Source organism: Etheostoma spectabile, chromosome 5 (assembly GCF_008692095.1).
Source record: "Etheostoma spectabile isolate EspeVRDwgs_2016 chromosome 5, UIUC_Espe_1.0, whole genome shotgun sequence".
Taxonomy (NCBI): domain Eukaryota; kingdom Metazoa; phylum Chordata; class Actinopteri; order Perciformes; family Percidae; genus Etheostoma; species Etheostoma spectabile.
Window position 1 is genome coordinate 31,570,289 of NC_045737.1, and position 22,692 is coordinate 31,592,980.

A 22,692-nucleotide genomic window follows, 5' to 3' on the forward strand; every position below is an offset into this window, starting at 1 on the left:
AAATTTAATGTTCAGCTGGAGCAGAACGATGCATAAACACTTTCCAGACACCCCCAGGAACGCTGGAAAATCTGCCTTCCTTCTGGAAACTTTATAATTTTATTTCAGTCGCAACTCTGCAATCCCCCTCCTCTGTCTTCGAGCACACGGATAAAAACCCAAAAGAAAGCGATGTACTGTATGTGTGGGGTGTGTGGAATTTGCAATTATGTACGTATTTATTTTCTTATTTTTTTCTATATTTTCTTTGCAGAGATGAGCTCCAGGCCGACTCTGCTGTGCATACACTTCGCTTTTAGCCCGTGTAGTTTGCTTTAGAATCAAGCCTGCTCCTTGTGAAGGTCAACGTCAGCTGACCCACTGACTTCAGGATACATTCGTCTTTTTAACTGTGCCTCGCCATGGAGAGGAAATCACAAAGACAGTGACATGACAACATCTTGGAAGCTGGGAGAAATGTTTTGTCAAAGCAGGACTATTGCTTGCTTTTCTAAAGAGCTTGTACCTCGCCCTTAAGGCAGATGGATATGCTTTTTAAACGTTCACAAATCAGTGTGCTGTGCTTAAAATGAATAATCCAAAGGTTGAGGCTGTAGTTTCAGGTGTTGACGTTAAGCAACATTTGACAAATCTTGAGTGATAAACATCTCTGATGTTAAACGTTTACTTTGTTGGACCTGAAGAGGGTTTGGACTTTTCTCGGCTCTTATAGTGTGCTGTAACTCTTACGATTTTTTTTTGTTTGTTTTTTTGCTTTCGAAGGGTCTACTTCCATTACCTACTAAGCCTTTGTCAGATTGCAAGGCTGTAAAGCGGTCCCCTATCACCACTGGTAACAGTGGTTTCCAAGTCCCAGTCTATTCAGCTCACGCCGCCACCCTTCAGAGACTGCTAATAACTATTTGCTCAAGCTTATACATTCTCACCCCGCGACTTACATTTTTTTCTGTTTCCGTCCCTCGCTCCATTCGCCCTCCCCGGTTTACTGGATCCATATTTTCTTTCCTCCCTCTCTTTCTTCTTCCCTCTCTCCATCCTTCCTTCCCTTTACTGGCGTCATCTTTTCTTTCATCAAAGCAATCGCTATTTAAACTCTCCACTGCTCCGAGGTCCTGTCAGTTCCCCTAGAAGCCAAACACTATTAAAAGGGGTCTCTAGAGCTTAGCCAGTGTGTGTATGTGGGTGTGTGCATTTATATCCACAGTAAGTGTGAATTGTGCGGGCATATTTCAGTGTGAGGCACAACTGCATGGTAATATGTGTATGTATCCATGTTGGTGTTGAGGGTCTCCCTCTTTTTGAGCCTTGGGATCTTCAATAAGAGCGCAAACTCTGGTGGGAAATCTGATTCAGAAGATTACGGAAATTCGGCCCGGCGAGAGGCAGTAAAAGGTGGTTGTGGTGGGGGGGTTAGAGGAGCTCGCCATAACCCAGAGAGAGTAAAAATATAAATAGTGTGGCGTCGATGACCTTGCGGTGTGAGGTTTTGTATTCTGCTGCACCAAATGGGAAAACAATTCAAGCTTTTGCTAAAACACACACACAAATATGCACATACAGAATACCCAGAAGCAGTGGAAAATACACTCTCTCTACGGCACTGGCACACACACACACAAACACACACACACACAACACACACACACACACACACACACACACACACACACACACACACACACACACACACACACACACACACATAAATACAAACCACTTCTAACAACCTGCTCAATTTTCCTGTGAGAAACAAAATCTTAATCATTAAAACTAATTTATAGGGCTTCTGGTAATTATTCTTTTCATTAATGTGCCAATTATTTTCTTAATTGTCTTGTCTAAGAAATTTAAGATATAGTAAAAATTGCTAGTTCCATAGAACCCAAGATGGTCTCTTTTAATGTCCCACCAACAAACAAAAAACCCAAATTGTGAAATTATTGTAATTGAGCAATTAAATATAATTTGAGATCAGAAAAAGCAGCACATTCTTACATTGGAGAACTTGCTTGAAAAATGACTTGAACGAAGAAATGATTCTTAAAAGCGTTGCTGATTCATGTTCTATTAATCTACTAAACTACATTTTTATGTTATTTGACTCATACTCAACAGTGTAGTTTTTTTGGACCTGGGAAGTTGTACTACTACTAAAACATAGAAATACAAGCAGTAGTGCAGCCTAATAGTACTATATAGTATACCTGTACTATACAGATGTGGAGCACTGCTTGTAGTCATATTTAACTTTTGAGACTGTTTGAGGCAGCTCACCATTTTGTCATCAATACACTTCTTTGCACACACAGAATATTTTTAGTTTTAGTTTAGACCTGACCTGCCTGGACCAAGTGTCTATTTAGAGAGAAGGATTTAGAGAGATAGAAAGTGAGAGAGAGACGTGTTTCATTAGCAGATTGAAGAAACTGTAATGTGATGGCTAGTTGAGATGGCTACTTAAATGTGATAGGCCATTAGCTATTCATCCCTCCAGCACTATTAATGCAAGGTATGGAAAATGCAATCATGCAAATCAGTCTTCGATCAGAGCCTTTCATAGAGGAATAAATGCTGACGGCGTGGAGGGTAAGGAGTATTAAGAATGAGGGGGGCAGAAGGATAAGTCTTACATAGAAAGAGACACAGAGTGAGGTGTGCTATTTTCTTCTTTCCTTCCTCTTTCCAGTCTCATATCTGTCTTTGTTTTCACTCATTCATCAGCACCCCGTCTGTTAAATTTAAAGATGCCATGTGACATGTCAGGGCATATGGAAAGAGACATGACAGTGAGTTTTTTTTAAGTGGTCAGTGTCTCTCTGCTCTTTCAGCCACATTACCATAAATCACTTTTAAGATTTAGCACAGCAAATGAGCATATTGTACACAAAGAATGACACTGGTGTTTGACAATCCATTTTAATTATGTGAAATTGCGGGGGCGGCTGTGGCTCAGTGGTAGAGCGGTTGCCTGCCAATCGGAAGGTTGGTGGTTCGATCCCAGCCCCTGCAGTCATTGTTGAAGTGTGAAGCAAGACACTGAACCCCGAGTTGCCCCCGGTGCTGCGCATCAGAGTGTGAATGTGTGTGAGTGTTTATCTGATGAGCAGGTGGCACCTTGTACGGCAGCCCCGGCCACAGTGTATGAATGTGTGTGAATGGTGAAGGTTTCCTGTAGATGTAAAAGCGCTTTGAGCAGTTGTTAAGCCTGGAAAAGCGCTATATAAATACAGCACATTTACATTTACATTTAGTTTTGGTATGTTTGTATGAAAACTCAAACTGAAGTGGAGAAAATTAAAAGTAGAGTTTCATCCTGTTTGACTCGGGCCTCTTACCAGGGTACATGTCAGTGTGGTCCTTCAGCTCTGTTAGTCTTTCATAAATAAAATAAAAGAAATGACCCTCACAGTAACATAAGAGTGTGCCTCTTTGATGACATGCGCTGTTTTGAATCTGACAAAACAGCTGGAGAAAATAATAAGTGTTGATTTCAAATTTAGTGCACGTTAACCCTCAAACATTCATAAACATGAACTCTGAATGTTTCAAATTTAGGTCTTACCAGATTTAATATAAACCAGTGCACATTTGTTATATTTCGAGGGCGACACATTTGCATAGAAAATTTGGCTCTTTGCATTCTGATATTAAAATGCAATCCCAGATGGACAGTGTGGATTGCCGTAATATTAAATGTTTGGCATCTTGCAACAACAGCAGATAACAAATCAGCTTTATAAAACAGCTCTAGATGAACTGGAAAATCCACCGACAAACACAATTTACCAATCAAATAAAGTTAAGTTGATTTATGCTTTAGTAATGTAAACCTTAAGGGGTCTATGAGAACATGCATGCCCCTTTTTGTGTGTTTTGATAGTTACTGTTTTAAAAATGTAACTTGGAATTAGATTTCTATGTAATATGCAGGGTCTAAATTTGATTAAAAAAAACAACAACCTGTCACTGATTTGTAGCAACAGTTCTGGGCCTCAGATCTGCCTCTTAAACAAGTCCACTTCCTCTTTAATATACAGGGTGAGATATGGTTCCCCTTTGATAGTCACTTTGAGCAATTGAACCTGACAGTGAATTTCCCAAAAATACTTTTACAGCATCTCGTAAAAAAACTTCATCAGGCCTCAAAATTGTTGATTAACATATTCACCTAGGATAGGCTGATGCAGTAGGCTACACTTTAAATTAATAAGCCACTAACTGTACAACATTTCATGAGAGAGAGGAGGGGAGAGAGAGAGAGAGAGAGAGAGAGAGAGAGAGAGAGAGAGAGGTGGTAAGGCAGAGAGAGATGAATGTCTTCTTTTGCCACCTTGTGAAATATGTAATACATCTTCATTTTAACTGGTGTTGTAAATGTCAGGGCACATATTTTCTCTTAATGAAAAGATCAACCTGTGTCCAAACTGTGATGAATGTATCTGGTTTGAGCTGAAAGTTCCAACAGTTTGGATGAGGGTTAACAAACTCAAGCTGTTGCCCTCCTCCCGTGCAACTCCAGAGTCGATCGTTTTCCGATTGAATCCTGCTGCGTCGTCTGTGGCCGTTGCTGTCTCACTGTCTAGTGTGGTCACTGGTGAAATGTTGGGTGGGGATTAACCTTAGTCTGGGACCTTTACAAAACAAGCGCAGAAAACTTGTTCAGTTAAGCCACAATTAAAACCACTTAATCCAACATTAAGTCAACTTCAGAACAGGACTGTGGAATAATATAGTCAGCGTTGAATAAACTCCTTTCACATGATCCACAGTTTCCCATGAATTGGGAATTTGTTTCTTTTTATGAAGCCATTGTGCTTTTTCAAATGCATGGTTGCTAAGCAGCGGAATGGGTTCCCATGACTATAGCAACCACCCATCTGCACCAGAACCTGAAATTTGACATCACAGTTGAATGTTGCACCCCACTGCTGTAAGTATTTTGGCTGACCCTATACTTAGGAAACCATGGATTTCTGAAACAAGTCAAGGTGCTTCCTTCATTTTGTCGGCTGGGTAACACTTTCCTTCTTTTGCTTTTCATCCTGCAACGTAGGAAGAGCTGTCAAAGCTCTAATCCAAACCCGTTTTATCATGCAGATTTGCTGTAACTTTGCATAATTGTGTTTGCTTATCTAATCATTGACTCGCTTATTGTTTCATTTAATAATTTTAGTTTAATTTTTAATATTTTTTAACACACACACAAATGCTTACTGTTAATTTATTTATTTTATTTTAATTTTTTAATATATTTACATTTTTATAACACACACACACACACACACACACACAATTTAACTACTTAACGCACTTGTTTAATGAAATGTATGGGGTTGATTGTTCTTATGTAGTTTGTATGATGCTTTGGCGATATTGTTGTTCCATTCATGCCAATAAAGCAAATTTGAATTGATAGGTGGGATATTTAAGCATACAGGTCTTCAAATGTATTTAATCTGTTCCAAGGGTCTTCCACAGAAGGGTGAGTTTGAGACAACCCTATCCCACAGTTTAGAAGAGATTGGACTGTGTGAATCTGTTAGAAGTGTAACCATATAAGGAGTAGTTCAAAGGTAACACTGTCCCACAGAAATAGACAGACTGAAATGTGTGAGGACAAGAAGAATATCAAAAAGCAGTTATTCTGATGTTCAGCAGTCACTCTTGTACAATTCGTACAAGACATTCGTGTGTGTCCAACAGGCAGCTTCACTGTTCTAAACGTATATAAATATATATATAAATGATACAATTAACCTGAAACTCTCGGACTTGTCATCTGTTGAAGTCTCCACCATCATTTCCCAATATCATTCCCAAATATCAATCATCAGTAACATGAAAATAATACATCTAATTTCCATAGTTTTGAATTAATTTGAATTGCATAGATCCATTTATCTCATAAATTGATGCATGCTTTTTTCATGTTTTTCATGCACGTTTGAAAAAGTTCTACTACTTTCCAGAGGTTTGAGCACACGGCGTGGTGTGTTTACAGCCTGGAGCTGGTAGTGTGGGCTGCTTCAAAGCTCCATCCAGCATGCTGGACTGTGATTGCAGAAAGGTTAGCATGGGTTTGAGGATCTGAAAAGCACTAGATAGCGCCGGCTGCTGTCAATTTACTCTCAAACCCGCCAGCGAAACTTTTCCTTGTGCTCTTCTTCCCACGGTTTTATGCAAACTTACAACGATGTCACTGACATCAATTTACCCCTAAAAGCTGCACCGCACTGGACCATTATGGAGCATACGCTATCACACCACGTCCTCAGGGAATGTGACAACAGGGAGAAAATGAGGAATCAGCATAAAGATGTAGCTTTATAGTAAACAGGTGCAGTGGCTTTGCCATTATTTACATCACTGACAATTTAGAATATATTATAATATGTTTTTATACTCCAAAGGAAATGTGCTCTGTCTACACTTTACATAGGGGTCCTGTCTTCTCTGTCATCTTCCTATCTCTTGTTCTCTCCATATACGTTTCATAATGTAACTCCATAACAAGCCTGCTCTCTATAGCTGGGTGAAATTAACAGGATGTGAATAATAGATGAGGACTTAATTGATCAGGTTTCTGCACTGAACAGATTGTATAGCTGTGCCGTGATATTAATACTTTGAGTCAACAAAATCAATACGTTCAACTATGGGAAACCAACAGAAAGAGGAACTGCGTTGTTGTTGTATTAAGATGACTCTTTTATCTTGTGACTTTAGGGAAATTGAAACAGTTACTGCAACAGTTTCTTTTGGCTTTATTGGAGCAAAACAGATCAGTGTACATCTTCTGCTGGTAAAATCGCTGAACAAACATCTACTTAGAATAATGTTTCAGGGAAAAATAAGAACTATGTTTTCATTTTAAATTATTAGGTATTTTTTGGCACTTTGCCTTGCATTGGATAGCGCCAGTTAAGATTCTGACATGGGAGAGAAAGGAAGGGGTCGGCATGCAATAAGGGCTCATGGCCAGCATTGAATCAGGGATGTTGTGGTTATGTGGTATGCATCTTAACCCCTGGGCTACCAGGACAACCCATAACTGTGTTTTCCTTTTAATAGTTTTGTTGATTAAAAGTGGCTGATAAAGATGCAATAGTTTTGCTGACGCTTTTCACAAGCCATTGTCATTTTATTTATGATTAGACAATCTACTCGTCTTCTTCTTCTACTTTTTTATTTTTTTTTTATTTTTTAATATGTGTGCTAATGTAATAGCCCAACATTGCTTCAGAGACAGGAAATTCCAAATAAGGCTGGTTCATTATGGCCACATCCAGAGATCAAGGGCGCAGAAGGACTCCAGCGAGTGACGTGCTGTTGTTAGGCCTGTTTTTATTTTCAATTTCTAGTGCTTTACTGTTCTTTTTTTTTTTGCCTAAAAGCTACCCTGCATTACAGCTGCTTTCAAGCACGTCCATCTATCACCGACAAGGAGAGGGGCAGTGGAAAGAGAAAGGGAGAGAGACACTGAGAGAGAAGGGCAGAGTGAGGGAATGATCAAATGTAGTGAACGCTAATGGCTTTATTGGAATGATACCAGTAATTAATTATTCGGCCCCCCTCTTAAAAAAAGACAGAATGAAAAAAGGAGAGGTTGAGTTAAGGCAGAGGGGCAGCCACAATCCGTAACACGCTGTCTCAACTAATAGCTGGAAGTCAGCTTTTACTGATCACTGATGGCTTCTTCCTAATTGATGGGATGTGTGTCGGTCGGTCATTGTGAGTTTCCTTGACGGTGTAGGCAGTGTGTGTTGAGGAAAAGTCGATGCCTGTTACTTTCAGGTGAGCATGTGCGCGGGTTCATCAGTGGCGTCTGCTGTAAATCTAATCACTGTTTGTGTGAGGTAATGTGAGTGGAAGGCTAATATTGTCCATGACACCAGTCGTCCCCGGGCATGTCAGGAGACAAACGTTGTCGTTTTCTCCTTTCAACTCTTCCTGTCCTTCTGTTCTTCCTCTCTCTACAGGCCTAGCATCTCGTCCTCCCCAATGAAAGATCTTTTGACAGAGTTAGAAATCAAGGCAGCACATCATTTGTCTTCTTGTCTTCAGCCGATATTTCATTTCCAAGCCTTCATTGTGGCTCTTAGAAAACCCTTCAAGGTTTTGTTGGAGGATGGCAGTGCATCAGCATTTCCTACCCTTTCTTCAAATTGTAGCTTTAAGTACATACACACCTGCCAACACAAACAATAAGAGTGCCGCCATGTCTGATTTTATCATCTGAAAATGTGCACTGTCAGTCACAAAACACCCTGTCACTGCAAGCATTCTTCTCCATGTGTTGAATTTTCTTCATGACCCATGTGCAATGCCAGACCGCTGTGATGTGGTGAAGAAGTATATACAGTATGACCACTGATGGGGCATTTCTCCAGTTTTTCCTTGTCTGCTTCGGTAGCACTAAAGGCCTCTGCAGGGGCCTGAGGAGGTGGTGGGAGTGTTTACAGGGAATGTCACGTCCCTGGATGTAGCTACTTTCACTCTAGGATTAACCTCTCGTGGTATGTGGGGTGTTTATTGAGGGTGTGTGTGTGTGTGTGTGTGTGTGTGTTGTGTGTGTGTGTGTGTGTGTGTGTGTGTGTGTGTGTGTGTGTGTGTGTGTGTGTGTGTGTGTGTGTGTGTGTGTGTGTGTGGTGTGTGGTGTGTGCGTGCGTGCGTGCGCGTGCGTGCGTGCGTGGTGCGAGCAGGTGAGTGGCCCGGGTTGTAGATCTAATGGAGCCAAAGGGATGATTACACTGAAAAGGTCAGATTTGTCTCCAGTTCCTGCAATTAAAACACCAGAGAAAGAGAGACAGGTTTGAGTATTGCAGAAACAGAAAGAGGAGGATGGAGAGGAAAAGAAGGAGAGAGATTGAGAGGGAGGATTGAAGGAAATAACATTAACAGGTAAGAAAAAAGATGGGAGGAGATTAGAGAGAGAGGTTAATAGGAGATGTTCAACTTTGTTAGGCATCAACACGTGTATTTAGAAATTATCAGTGTATATTATATTAAATATCATATTTTTTGCAAATGTTCCTTCAGCTTTATATTCAGGCCCTTCATACTGGTGTAGGATTTTAGGCACGGCAATTTACTGTAGGTAAATATTGAAAGAAACCGTTTGCCGGACACCAACAGTTTTCATGTATATTAATGATGTCAAACGTTTTAAATATTTAATTGTGAACTAATTGAATTAATGTCATAGTTAGCTCACAATTAATTGCAATTAATCACTATTAAGCAAGCAATTAATCGGCTTGCTTGGTGCAAAAGTTTTTTTTATTGAAAACATTGGCATATAGCCTACTGTAGTGTTCACACTAATATTCTCTCTTGGAAAAAAATAATCTCTCACATAATGTAACCCTGTCCATCAATAAAATGGTAAAAAAAATACTGTGTAACAATATTGTGTACCCTTAGGGAAATGTTGTATTAACTAATTTCAACAGTTTTTCTATAAAAAAACAACAAATAAAATCATGCATATGAAATAAATTTAACTTAAGTTTTTACTTGTTTATGTTTTATGCCATTATAACTGTGTTCAAAAGAAGTTTAAGGGCTATTGCTGCTTCTAGCCATGGCCGAGCTTGTTAATTTGAGATGTAACACTTGCAGATGAAAAATGAGCCCACAGTGAGTAACAAGGTGTCGAGAAGCAAAAACACTCACCTTTTTTTTCACCTGCATCTCAAATTTTACACCACAGGCTTTTTTCATCAAAATCAAACACTTTGAGATAAAGCTGGGTGTCATCAGCAAAACAGTGAAAGGAGATATTATATTTTGAAAAAGGTGACGTAGTGGAAGCAAATTCTTTAAGAAAGAGCTGAAATTGAACCCAGGGGGATCCAACATAAAACAGGGACTGAGAATGAACCTGTCATAGTTATGTAATGTATAAAGGTTATATTGCAACTTGGGTCTAAGTCAAGATGCTTTGCTTTGTTGGGGGGGGGGGATATCTGTTGAGTCATATTATTTATGCAAGGCCTTGGAGGTTTGTTGAACTACAAAAGGATTCTGCTATGCAGCCAGTGGGACCAAAGCCACTGGCCTGGATCTGTGACCCTGCTCTATTTGTCCAATTTTCTTTTATGTGTGTGACCATGTATAGTATCTGTAAGTACCCCTGTGTATAAGTCCATTGCATCTGCTTTAGCATTAATGTGGTTTTCTATACTTGTGTCAGCATGAGGGCTGGTTAATATGAGAATGTGCAACTTGCCTGTTTCGTGAGATTTTCAGTGTTTTTGAAGTCATTATTATTTATTTAAACAGCATGTTTTTGGACCCGAAATCCCAGCTTGCATACATTTTAGACAAGCTGTGCTTGTAATCACGGCCTTTGGCTCTTGTTTTTGGATTGGGACAGATTGTGTTAAAAGTGACACCACTCAGATAGAGATTACAACAGTTCTGACAGACACTGTGCTTGGTGTCAGGATACTGATGCCTCAGTGACTGAAACAAGAATACATTGGACTAGATGGAAGAGAGCGTCGAACTTCAAACCACTGAGTTGCACTTCAAAAGCTCCCTCTTCAAATCCTCTGCACAAAGTCATCATTGACATTGTGTTTAGTCTGTGCATGAAGGGTAACTGAATCCGTTTCTCTTTGTCGAGGGGTGTTCTTAGGTGGAAGGTGTGCATGATGTTCAATATTAATACAAGGTTTGTGCTTTTTCTGGCTTGTACTACAACTTAAGATCAACTAAGGTCATGAAGGTACACTGGAGGCCAGTTTGAGTTCCATGCAACCGTGCATCACCACGCTGTATTAATGCACACCATGGGTAAACTGTATTATTACTCTATATAAAGTTTCCCACAGTGTTTTATAGCAAAGGCAGCCTGGCCAGCTCGCCTGAAACAAAAAACCGCCCACGCTAACATAAAAAGTATTACACTTCTGAAATAAAATAAAATAAAACCTTAATCTCCGGGGGAAAAAGGGCTGTGATGCTATCACACAGCATAAGATATATATTTAATGAGTTTGGGTAGGGTTTTGAGGCCTTCATCCACTACTAAAGATGCTTCAGGACCTAGGAGGCGTACCATCATAGCTCAGGAATACCCTGTTTCCATTCATTATTTTTTCCTATGCTCCACAGGTGGCCATGGGTCCCTGAATTTAATGCAAATGTGCTTTGGAAATCTATGGGAATAGCATCAGCTTGTGGTTAGCTACTTACCGTCAAATTAAAGGCGAGGCAAGGCAGCTTTATTTGTATTGCGCATTTCCGCAACGCTTCAGTCTGTTGAACATGTCGCGGAGCCTTCATTGTTGCTCTACACAGTCCTGTCTGGTGAGATATTTTTTGGTGTGTGGCTGCTTGCAGGTGTGGACAGGTATTATCGCGCTGCACCGCTTTGGGATTTGTGTTGTCCTCCTACTCTGTCCTGACAGCAATACCTCATTATTTCCTTCTCGTTCTTCTGGGAGCGTGTTACAATTTCTTCTCATGCAAGCGTGAGGGCAGGCACGCATGCACGGACGCACGCACACGCACACACAGCTTTAGACCACTTGACCTTGGTTGCTATGACAGCAGCATTAAAGGCTGCACTGAGGTTGTCAGTGTGTCTCTTTGATGAGTCCCACAGGCACACCAACCCCTGGCCCACCAGTGTTCTGTGTTTGTGTGCATGTGTGTAATGATGATTAATACCTTTGTTTTGAAAGCCAACACAGAGAGAGTGTGTGTGTGTGTGTGTGTGTGTGTGTGTGTGTGTGTGTGTGAGCATGTGCTCTCCTCCTGCTTGGGTGCATCACTATTTTCTACGCCTCGTACCCTCCTACAGTAGCTGTCACCACTGTGCTTGTTGTTTATAGCTTGGACATCTCGCACCTTATCCCCGTTGTTGATCAGCCTCTTGCTGTGCTTGTGAGAAGTTTTCCATTTAATCCGGTCTCATAAGTCACACTGGCCGTCAACATGTTTTGGTTTTTTAAACTGTTTTGAAAATGTAGAGAGGTGGTGGCTTCGTCGTTACCGAACATCAATTAGGGTGACACTCCAAACCTCTTCTAATTAGTTGTTTATCTCCCGACCTTCCAGCTCACTGTACCTGTACACGTTTCTCATTAATATGTTCTTGTGAAGACAGAAGTCGGGATGACACATTCGAGTAACTTTGGAATGAAAAATAATATTGCACAATGTCGGCTCACTCCTTTTGGTTTGTTTAATGGTTATACCACGGGCAAACGGTACAGTTTTAATTCATCAATTAATTATTATTTCTTGTCACCGTCCTAATTATTAAGTAGTCCTAATATTTCCCCCGACCTTAATTCTTTGCGTCTACAATGACCCAATTTCCATCTAGATTAATCAATCAGCAAACATAAGATTTCTGGAAAGTAAAAAAAAATTCAAACTGAGTTTTAGAAAGCAGCAGCTTCTATAATGGCATAGATGTATTTTGACAGACTACTGCATAATTAACCTTAAACACTTTTTGATTAGTCTCATTATTATGCAGATTTTTGGATTATTCAGTTTGCCTTTAATTGTCTTTTATCGAGCTTCATACTAAATATTATTTTGCAAAGTGATGGACAGCACGCAAACCACACATGACAACACATGAAGCAATTATAACTGGAAAGAAATGACTTCCTAGTCAGAAACGAGCACTACTACACTGTGTGAGTCACCAACTTTGATATAGACTTCCAATCAGGGAGGCTTTCATGGTCATGTTTCCACAAGGCAACATGGGACAAACAATGGACAGGCAGGGACGCTGGAAACACACACCCACCCAGCATGTGCACCTATGAATATTTATATTATTCTCTTTTTGTGAGCATTTAACCAATCTGTTTCTCTTTCTGTCTTTTTCATGTTTCCGCCGACGTCGCTTCATGAAATCCAGGTAAGAAAACTTTCTTTTTTTCAGACTCTATACTCATTATACCTCCAATTTATTTAGGATATTCTCCTCAAAACGATGCTGTCTCAGCTTTGATCATTCCATTTTTTTTTTTTTTACGGCGTAAGAGGTTTTGAATTTGTCTCCCATCATGCATAGCAAACATGGATGTTTTGCTCCAAAATATATTTGAGCAACATTTTGGTGTTGCTATGGAAAGAGGAACTCGGCCCACTTTCTCTTTACTTTTTCGTCCTCTTTAATGTCTTCCATGCTTTTACAGGCTCCTTTCTCTCTGATCTGATAGGGTTCATATTTAATACCTCACTTATGTTTATTAGCTCCACATGAAGAACAGTTTTAGTAGCTCTTGGCCGCCATCCACACTTCTCTCCCGGCTTTGGTTTCCTCTCTTCTTCTCCCTCCACCTCTTATCTTTTCTTTCTATTCTTTCATCCTCTCATCATGCTTTTTCATGTCTGTGGTGTGCAGAAACAGTAAGACAGAAGGAGAAATCAATGTTTCTGTTCCCAGATATGTACTTTGTTGGCTTACTCAAAAGCAGTTCGGTTATGCGCTGCTTTAGGGCGTTTTCACACTGACAGCCTTTAGTTTGGTTGAATCAAACTAGAGTTAGTTTGTCCCGCTGGTGCGGTTTGTTTGGGCAGGCGAGAACGCGGCAACGGAACTCTGGTGCACACCAAAAGCGGACCAAAGAAGCGTACCAAGACCCACTTGAAGAGGTAATCTCAGTACGCTGTGTATCAACTCTGGAGCGGTTTGTTTGTGGTGAGAACGGTATCCGTACTCAAACCGCAACTATACACACTCCGCCAGTCTGAGCTAATGTCTCCTGTAGACAGGTGTGTTTGGTAGTCTGTGAGGCAGCAGAGCAACAAACTGTAGCAGCTTGCAGTCTTTCTATCACAGGAATAGACTGCGGTCAACTCGCCATCCGTCACTCGTATCTGGAGGCAGAGCAGAGCGAAGTCTCAGTGACCATAGTCACCAATGTCTGATCATTTTAATGAAATGAGCTGGTTTGACCATGGAGATGCAAGACACGTGCACTAGTCCAGAACACACAACCTTGTTCCTGTATTTACTTTTTTACTCCCGCCCCCAGAAACATCCGACCAATAAGAGTAGTGGACATTCTTGCGTGCTTGTAATGGTGCATTTTGGTACGCTTGGATTTTTTTCAAGTGTGAAACCAAACCGACCGAGGACCAACTGATTCGTACCAAAGCAAACGAACTACAGGTGTGAAAACGCTCTTAGTCACGTGTGAGGCTGCTTCTGGAGCCAGTGGGTAGCCTGAACCAACTGTGCTGCCCTGTGCCATCCCAGTTTTAGTCAGTTGCTCTGGCAAGTTGACATCTTTTTTCTGTGTGGGCCAGTAATTGTTTGAATGTACAGTATCTTGGATGTTGGATGTTTTGCTGGCAGCCAGTACTGGGTTGTGGTGGAGTAGTGTGCTGGCACTGGTGAGATCTAGTTACCCATAGTGCACTATACATTAGGAGGTAATGCGATTAGGGGGGCATGGACAGGGGATTTGTTCAGTGAGCATAGAGAGGAACTTCAAACACAAAAAAAGACGGGATTATCAAAAGATGAATGGGGAAAAAAGAGCCCTGTCTGTCTTTTAGCCAGCTCCCCTGGGAGTAAAGAAGAGGAGGGATGATGATGCAGAGGCTGGGCATAAGGTCTCTTCTTCTTGTTCTCTCACTCATGATTTCTCCTATGCTCTCCCTCGCTCCTCCTTTGTGGCAGGATGCCGTTCAGGCGGTTTCTGTCCTGTCAGTCCTCAGGAAATTCCCATCAAAACTGGATGGTATTCCATTTCATGAAGTGTTGGCAAAGCCTATAAATTATGCAGGTCAAGTTCACTACAGTGCACCCTCAAAGCAAGCAAAGTGAAACCCAAATAACCCCCAAAATGCAATGCAGCACACATGAAATCCCCTTTGTTTTCCCCTTTCATATTGTGCAGAGAGTCATAGTATACACATAAAGACGTGTTCGCAAAAGTAATTTTTATCAAACAAAATGTGTTATTTGAAGATGGAGGGGCGGCTGTGGCTCAGCAGTTGTCGGTGGTTCGATCCCTGGCCCCTGCAGCTCCATGTCAAAGTGTCCTTGGGCAGGACACTGAACCCTGAGTTGCCATCGGAGTGTAAATGTGCGTGAGTGTTTATCTGATGAGGAAGTGGCACCTTGTACGGCAGCCTCGGTCACAGTATTTGTGTGAATGGTGAATGGTTCCTGTACTATGTAAAAGCGCTTTCAGTAGTCGTCGTGACTAGAAAAGCACTATAAAAATACAGTCCATTTGAAGATGCAAGAAACATGATTTGTTTTGATTGTTTATGTTTGTGAGGCGCAGGACGTGGTGTGTAATCATCACACACAGCCTGGCAGCCTCAACCTCAGGCTCCCTCAACTCACTGTGCTGTCTCGACTCCCTCCTTCCTACTCCTTCACACAAAGTGACCCTTGTAAAAAGGATGGCTAAAAGGGCAGCAGGAGTTGGTTTGATCTAAGGGCCAAAGCGCCGATAGTTTCGAATGGAATCTAAAAAGATGAGGGTTGTGTAGTGTGATGCAGTTTGCAGAGTGGGTTTTTGAAGGGAAGATAGAGGATTGTCCGTCTGAACGTTTTTCTGTTTGCCCTCTTCTCTCTACCACTCTGCCTCAGTGTTGGTGTTGGCTGTTATAGCCGTAGTGTCAGATTAGTGGTGTCGATAACAGGCTGTGTGTGTGTGTCTGTCTGTCTGTCTACATAATTGTTTTGACTTCAGCGGGTAATTCTCAGAGCAGCTTTGTCAACTTCCTCTGTTCCACATTCTAACCCAGAGAACAAAGTAACACAAAGCAGGGTTCAGTTCAACAATGTTCTGAAGCTTTAATGAAACACACAAGAGTATGTACAAATTCTAACAATTGCTGCACTTATTTCTATGACATGAGAGCAGATAGAAAACATGGGGCACCAGAGGAAAGTTTTCAGGATTGGTTCCAAGTTGGTTTACACAGATACAGCATCAGTGAGGGAAATGGTGAAACATTGTATGAGACACAGTCAGAGCACAAAGTTTTAACATCCAGTTTTTAAATTACTATTCTAGAGTTTTAAAGTTGAATGTTAAAGTTAATAAAAGTGAAGTGGGCCTTAATGAAATGATGAAGCATGATTAGATGCAGAAATTGTGCCACAATTGGACCATCCTGGTCTTTAGTCTTCCGGTTTTATCTGTGTCCCTCATTATCTTCATTTGTTTTTCTGTATTGAAGTGTTCATATTAATGCTTTTTGGCCTTTGCCCTTTCCTTTATTATGTTTTTATATCTTTTTTTGTGCATGTTATAGGTTTAAAAAGTGAGAAAGCACAAAGTCCACCCCAAAGGGACTTACCATCTCCAACATAAAACACTGTTCACCACCTGCACCAAACAGCTCTATTGTAGTCCAGCCTTTACTTCTGGGACAATTGTGCATCACTTTGTAATGTCTCCAACATCGCCTTCTAGGCAACTAAGGAGCTAGCAGCTAGCTACTGCCAACAAAGATGGAACAGAAGTGAGAGGCCTCACTCTGTAGCTAAAACAGACCTTTTTTTTTTTTTAAACCATGTAAACCTATTCTGGTACAACCTCTAAATACAATTATGAACCAGAAAATGAGCATAATATGAACACTGGAAGGTGCATTCAGACAAAGCTGGGCGGTAGTAGCTCAGTCCGTAGGGAGTTGGGTTGGGAACAGGAGGGGTGCCAGTGCACCTCCTGGTCACTGCCAAAGTGCCCTTGAGCAAGGCACCAAACCCCTGACTGCTCGGCGCGCTCCTCCAAGGAGCAGCCCCCTCGTTCTGACATGTCTCTATTAGTGTGTATAGCATGTACAGGTCCTGAGCATGTGTGTGATTCGGGCCTGTGATTAATGTGTGTGCAACTGTACTAACAGGGTAAAAATTGTGAATTTCCCCTCGCGGGATAAAGAAAGGCATGTCTTTTTCTTCTTCTTGAAGCTGAAAGCACTTTTATGCCTTGCTATTATTTGCAAGAATTTGACATTTGGAGTGTTTTCAAAGTCTGTGTATTAACCTCAAACAACCAACAGAGATGACAGACAGATGTTACTTGGAATAGCATACTTGTGTGTCATGGATCGATCTGTGTGCACTACAGTTTAGTTTAAGATTAGATTGCAAAATTGACCAGAAACCCTACAACTTTCTGTAACTATACTCTAGATTCTCTCCTGTTTTCGGTTGTCTCTGTGTTCATGAGTCAGACAACAGCATGAATTTGTTTCGCCAAAGTTGAGACTTGTTCAACTCGCGTGGACGCATCTTTTTTTAGACTTGCTTCACATTCAGCCTGAGCTCACCTTTTGTCTGTCTCCCCCATACAGTCTGCTCCTGTGTCTGTATATTTTTTGCCTTTGGATTGACCTTTTCCTGCTGTTGTAATCGGATGTTTTATGAGTTTGTGAGGGGGAGAAATAAGACACATGGGGCAAGAGCTAAAGTTCTCTGTGATGTGTGTTTTCTCTTAGTTCACATTCCAACCATAACACTCTGAATCATCAGTTAAAAGGCTGCTTTGGTGTGTGTTTCCAAAAAAGATCTAGTGTTGTCCAGAAATGCGGCAAAGTGGAGAAGCTCAGCTTGTAAAATTCAGTAACTCCACCTTCAACATGGAAAAGTATGTGCGGTCTGGGCCAGTGCTGTTCCATGGTTTGTGTGTGTGTTTGTGCACATTTGCATTCAGTGTACTGTATCTCCTCCCTGTTGAAATGTGTGTGTCTTTGTGAATGTGCAGTTTTTGCCGGGTCTTTGGGCATGAGGTTAGAGCACCATGGTTTCTCACGCTGGTCAGAGGAGCTCGTAAAACAGCCAATGAGAGGTTGATGTCATTCACCCAACCGCAGCTGGGCTATTTGTGACTCTGTTAACGAAAGGACGGCTGGATGGACGGATGAACTCGGTTTGGGGTTTTACTCAAAAGTCATACGGATCATCTAGCTGAAGACAGATCTGTTGATCTGTATTAGTGCGCACACAAGTCCGATGTGTCCTCTTTCCCCCGAGTTAGGCCAAAGGATACATCTCAGCAGCTATTAAAGCGAGTTTGGGCTCTTTATGAGGGGCTGTAATGTTTTTAGTGAGCTGTTATTACACGTGTCCAGTTTCGGTCTCTCCACTGATGTATCCTCAAAAAAATCCACTCCGCACCGGGCTTATTGATGTGGCTTCACTTCTAGTAGCACGAGACAGGCAAGCTCAATCTGTCTTCCCTCCTTCCTCGTGGCTGTTTTTCCTTAGTCCATATCTCTTTTCTTGGCTCCACACATTTCCTCACTTTTTTGTTATTTACGTCTATAGAATTGCCTTATTTTGTTCATTCATCCATGTTTCCAGCTTCATCCTGACAGTTTTTGGTGCTGTCACGTCTTGAAGCTAAAAATCTTTATTTTGCACGACTTGTATGTGTGTGTATGTTTATGTGTGTGTGTTTATGTGTTCATAAAAAAATCTGAAAATTCTCTATCAGTATCTCAAGGGGCATATGATGGTATGGAAATTTGTTCAGCACTGCCCCTAATAGTTCCGCAGTAATCGTAGTCTTTGGCAGCTCTGGAAACGACCAAGAGAGTGGAGTGGAAGAAGATAGGAGACAGGAAAAAAAAGAGAGGGAAGAATGTTGAAAACTGCATCACAAATGGCATAATACTTAGCATTTTGATGCGAGGGCAGATCCATAATTCATGTTGCTAATGAAACTAGGAGGTAGCCAGTGAGTGTGGAGGGGACCAAGCTGTTCTGATGGGAGGTAATAGCATTACCATACAAATAGAGTTAATGCGCTTCCTGTGCCACACCCTCTCCTCTCCCCTTTCTCTCCTCTCCTCTCCTCTCCCTTAGAATCATCTTATATCTCCTCATCTTCTTCCTATCCTCTTTTATCTTATATATCCTCTCCTCATCTTCTTCCTCTCCTCTTTTATCTTATATATCCTCTCCTCATCTTCTTCCTCTCCTCTTTTATCTTATATATCCTCTCCTCATCTTCTTCTCCGCTCCCCTCAACTCCTCCAATATTTTTTCTCCCTTCCCATTTTTTGCTCCCCTCTCCTCTCCTCTCCTCTCCTCTCCTGTTATATCTCCCCTCTATTCGTCCTTTCCTTTCCTTCTCTGCTCATGGTGCCAGCAGCTCTTATTCCATTGCCTCTACAGGCCCAGTTTGCCTTGGCCTCTCACCACACAATATAGACTTAATGATTTGCTCCTACTCTGTTAAAAAGAGCTGATTTTGGCAAGAGAGGATGTTGAAAGTACGCATGCCATCCACAGGAGACTGGAAAAGCAGAAAGAGTAAGGGTGTGTGTCGGGGTTCAGGGTAGCAGGTGTGTATTTGTCACTGCCTGCATCCTGTAAAAGTACGTACATGTGTGTGCCTGTGGTCATCGACTGGGACAGACAAGGGGCCCCAGCAGGTAACTGGGCCCAGGCTTCTGTGAGTCATTTGGCTTTGTAGACAGATGTGTGGCTGCAGGCCCTTATGTGGCTGTGTCAGAAACTCGGCCAGAGTCGGTTCCCGCTGCAGAGAGGGACCCGGGAGATTGGATTTTATTTTTTTAAGGTTATTTTTTGCTGTACCGGGGAAAGTTGAGTGGTTAGAGACTAAAAAGGCGGCAGGACAAGGATGGCCGAGAGAGATTGATTCTAACTTATGATGACCGTGACAAGGACGGACTCTTTCAGCAAGTCCCAAAACTCAGTCTCATAGCACTGTCTGTGTAAACTGTCTGTACATTAATGCTATCTTCAAAGTAAGGTTCAGAAGGCTATTGAGGGTGAAGCCTACAACCTGCTGTTCTACAGATAAGACCAGTTTTAAGGTCTCATTGGCAAAGTGACAGAGGAAGAAAGTAATTTCAGAGAGGGGATATTGCAGTTGTTTAGGCCCCTGATCTGAGTGTGAAGTAGAAAGGCGGAGGCCAGCACTTACGACTTGGCCTTCATTTTCAACAGATGCACTCAACAGAAAGGAAAGTGCTTCCCAAGGGCGCATGAGCCGAGCAGAGAGGGGGTCGGAGATGTGGTTATCATTTCTTTTGATGAAGCCACAGAAGGCTAAAGGGCTTGTAGTCGAATAAGCTGCCCTCTCCCGCCTTTTGTCTGTTCAGACTCTGATGGTCAAAGACCCTGAGACTTCCAACTTCAAACTGCCTGCATTTCAAAGGGTCCATTCACAGTCGCTTCATCAGTCTGTCAGTCAGTCCATCGCTTAGTCAATATAATGATTCTCTCCTTCTTTCTGAGGTCCGTATGCCCATTGGTTATCTCCTCAGCCATTCTCATACATGAATTTATGAGCTCAGCCCATTCGGTCCAGGGAGGGGTCCGATTGGATTGTCAGATCGCAGTTTTCCTCTATAACCGTTCATCTCATCTTTGCATTTCGCTTATGTTTTCTCCCCTGGTTCTCAAGCTGAGACTCTCTAAACGGTTAAGAGCTGTCCTCCTCCTTTCGCCTTCAACTCGCCTGCAGGCAAGGGCCTGGCAGGTTATAGATTGTGTGGATGTGTGTATCTTTGCATGTAAGGGCCTTTGTATTCATATGTGTGCATATATAGACATACAGTAAATGAGTGTTGTGGATACCCTATGGCCTATTTCACAAGTGCCAATCTAAGTAATGAAAGGGGAGACGGGGATAGTGCGTTGGTGGGAGGCAGCGGGAGAGAGAAAGAGCACTGTGCTCAAATTATAATACAAATCATTTTGCGTCAATCATAAAAGCAGTCGAGATTTACTAGTTTCATTTCACTTCCCCAATATTCTTCAGTTTAATAGGGCAACGGGGAGAAGAGAGCAGGATTGCACGGGTGAAATGGGGAGAGTGTGTGTGTGTGTGTGTGTGTGTGTGTGAATGCAATCTATGAATAACCCTCCACAAGCCATCTCAACCACTGGCTCACAGCCCCCTAGCTGGAGATACAGCAGTAACGTCTTATAGGCATCTATTATTAAAGAAGTTGAGCTGGTAGGAAGGCTACCAAACCCCTGTCCAACTGTAAACACTGGGAACGAGGGGGAAAAAATCACCAGGACAACTCCTCTTAAAGATTACAAGACTTCAAGATTAAAACAACACCATGCAATCACCATGCTCAGGACTTTCATTAACTTTTATATTCAATGTTGTACCTGTATATTATTTTAATGAGTGCTTTGGTTCATTGACATGTTTTTTTTTTTTTTTTTAAATCTCATGGTCTCACGTAGTTTATTATGTAGTGACAGTAGGGCTGGGCGATACAGAGAAAATCAAGCATCACAATATTCTTGACCAAATACCTCAATGTCGATATTGAGACCATATTGTATGGTTGACTATTGAATTCAATTCAATTTTATTTATAGTATCAATTCATAACAAGAGTTATCTCAAGACACTTTACAGATAGACCACACTCCAGAATTTACAAGGACCCAACAGTTCTAGTAGTTTCCTCCAGAGTAAGCAACAGTGCGACAGTGGCGAGGAAAAACTTCCTTTTAGGCAGAAACCTCGGTCAGACCCAGGCTCTTGGTAGGCGGTGTCTGACGGGCCGGTTGGGGTTAGAATGAAGAGTGGCAATAAAAATAGAAAAAATTAGTAGTTTGTAGAAGTTCTTTGTAGTAGTTCATGGCATAGCAGGACGCTGTGCGGCATTACAAGGCACAGCAGGACGTAGCAGGACGTAGCAGGACGTAGCAGGACGTAGCAGGACGTAGCAGGGCACCGCAGTGTAGCAGTTGAACATGGCATCACAGAAAGTGTAGCGGGACCATGGCAACAGCTGCTACCCTGATTTCGGAGCCTCTCTGATCTAAGGGAACATGCTGGGGAAAAAAGAACATAAGGACTCCGGGGAATGACTCCCCAGAGCTAGAACTATTGGTGCTGTTAAACCCTCATGTTGTCCTCGGGTCAAATTGACCCACTTTCCTATATCAATGTTCTTTTTAATTACCCAAAATAACATGATTGATTCCACACAACGCTCTTTGGCAAGTAAAAATCTTTACCTTATAAATTTTGGGGCGTCTTATTCAATTTTATAGTATTTGAAAAACAATTGAAATGGTTTTGAAATAGTATTGAGTAAAAGTTGACATATTCCAGTTTGTGATTATCCATCATCATACTTTCCTTTAATTTAGTTATCTAAATAATTCCTAATTTCTGTTTTTCTAACTCAAACATTAGATATAATTTCCTATAAATGAGGTTTATTGACCATAAATTCCAAAAATAACTGTAAAACTAAAGTTATTAAGTTAGTGTTACGTAGTGTTAAACGTCAAACAAGTGACAAATATTGAAAAAGAGTGTTGATAAAAGGGACAAAAACATAAGAAAAAGTTAAAAACATTGATTTAAAAGTGTCAACAAAAGTGTTGATTGTCAATTTTGACAGGAAGACAACACAAGGGTTAACAAAATGTTTTTTGAGTGTTTTTATTTAACTCGAGAAATGATTTAATGATTAAGTTGGTGAAGGTAAATAATAGAACAGATAGAACAGTCTGGGAAGTTCAGAAAAGGACATCACTTTACTGTAATGCAGCCTGTAAAACCACGTAAAGGTATTGACATATAAGACTCAAATAGCCAAATTAATGGAGTTGGCTTGATTTATTTGCAATCTACTGGGCAAACTCCAAATACTGAGGAAGATTGTGTGATACAAGAGAAAGCTCTAGATCAGCCACTAACTTTTGATGAGATTGTTTTGAAAACTGCGGTT

General features: G+C 41.4%; 1 protein-coding gene and 1 long non-coding RNA gene across 4 annotated transcripts in view; both read left to right on the forward strand.

The window, feature by feature from the left end:
• The window catches only part of fbxl17 (F-box and leucine-rich repeat protein 17), a 235,529-nt gene that overhangs the window by 104,235 nt on the left and 108,602 nt on the right, over nucleotides 1–22,692 (forward strand). The gene's annotated exons all lie outside the window — the stretch shown is intronic.
• Nucleotides 16,640–16,905, forward strand: LOC116690118 (uncharacterized). The gene is made up of 2 exons (XR_004332174.1): nucleotides 16,640–16,756; nucleotides 16,796–16,905. It is a non-coding gene; the product is annotated as an uncharacterized LOC116690118 (long non-coding RNA).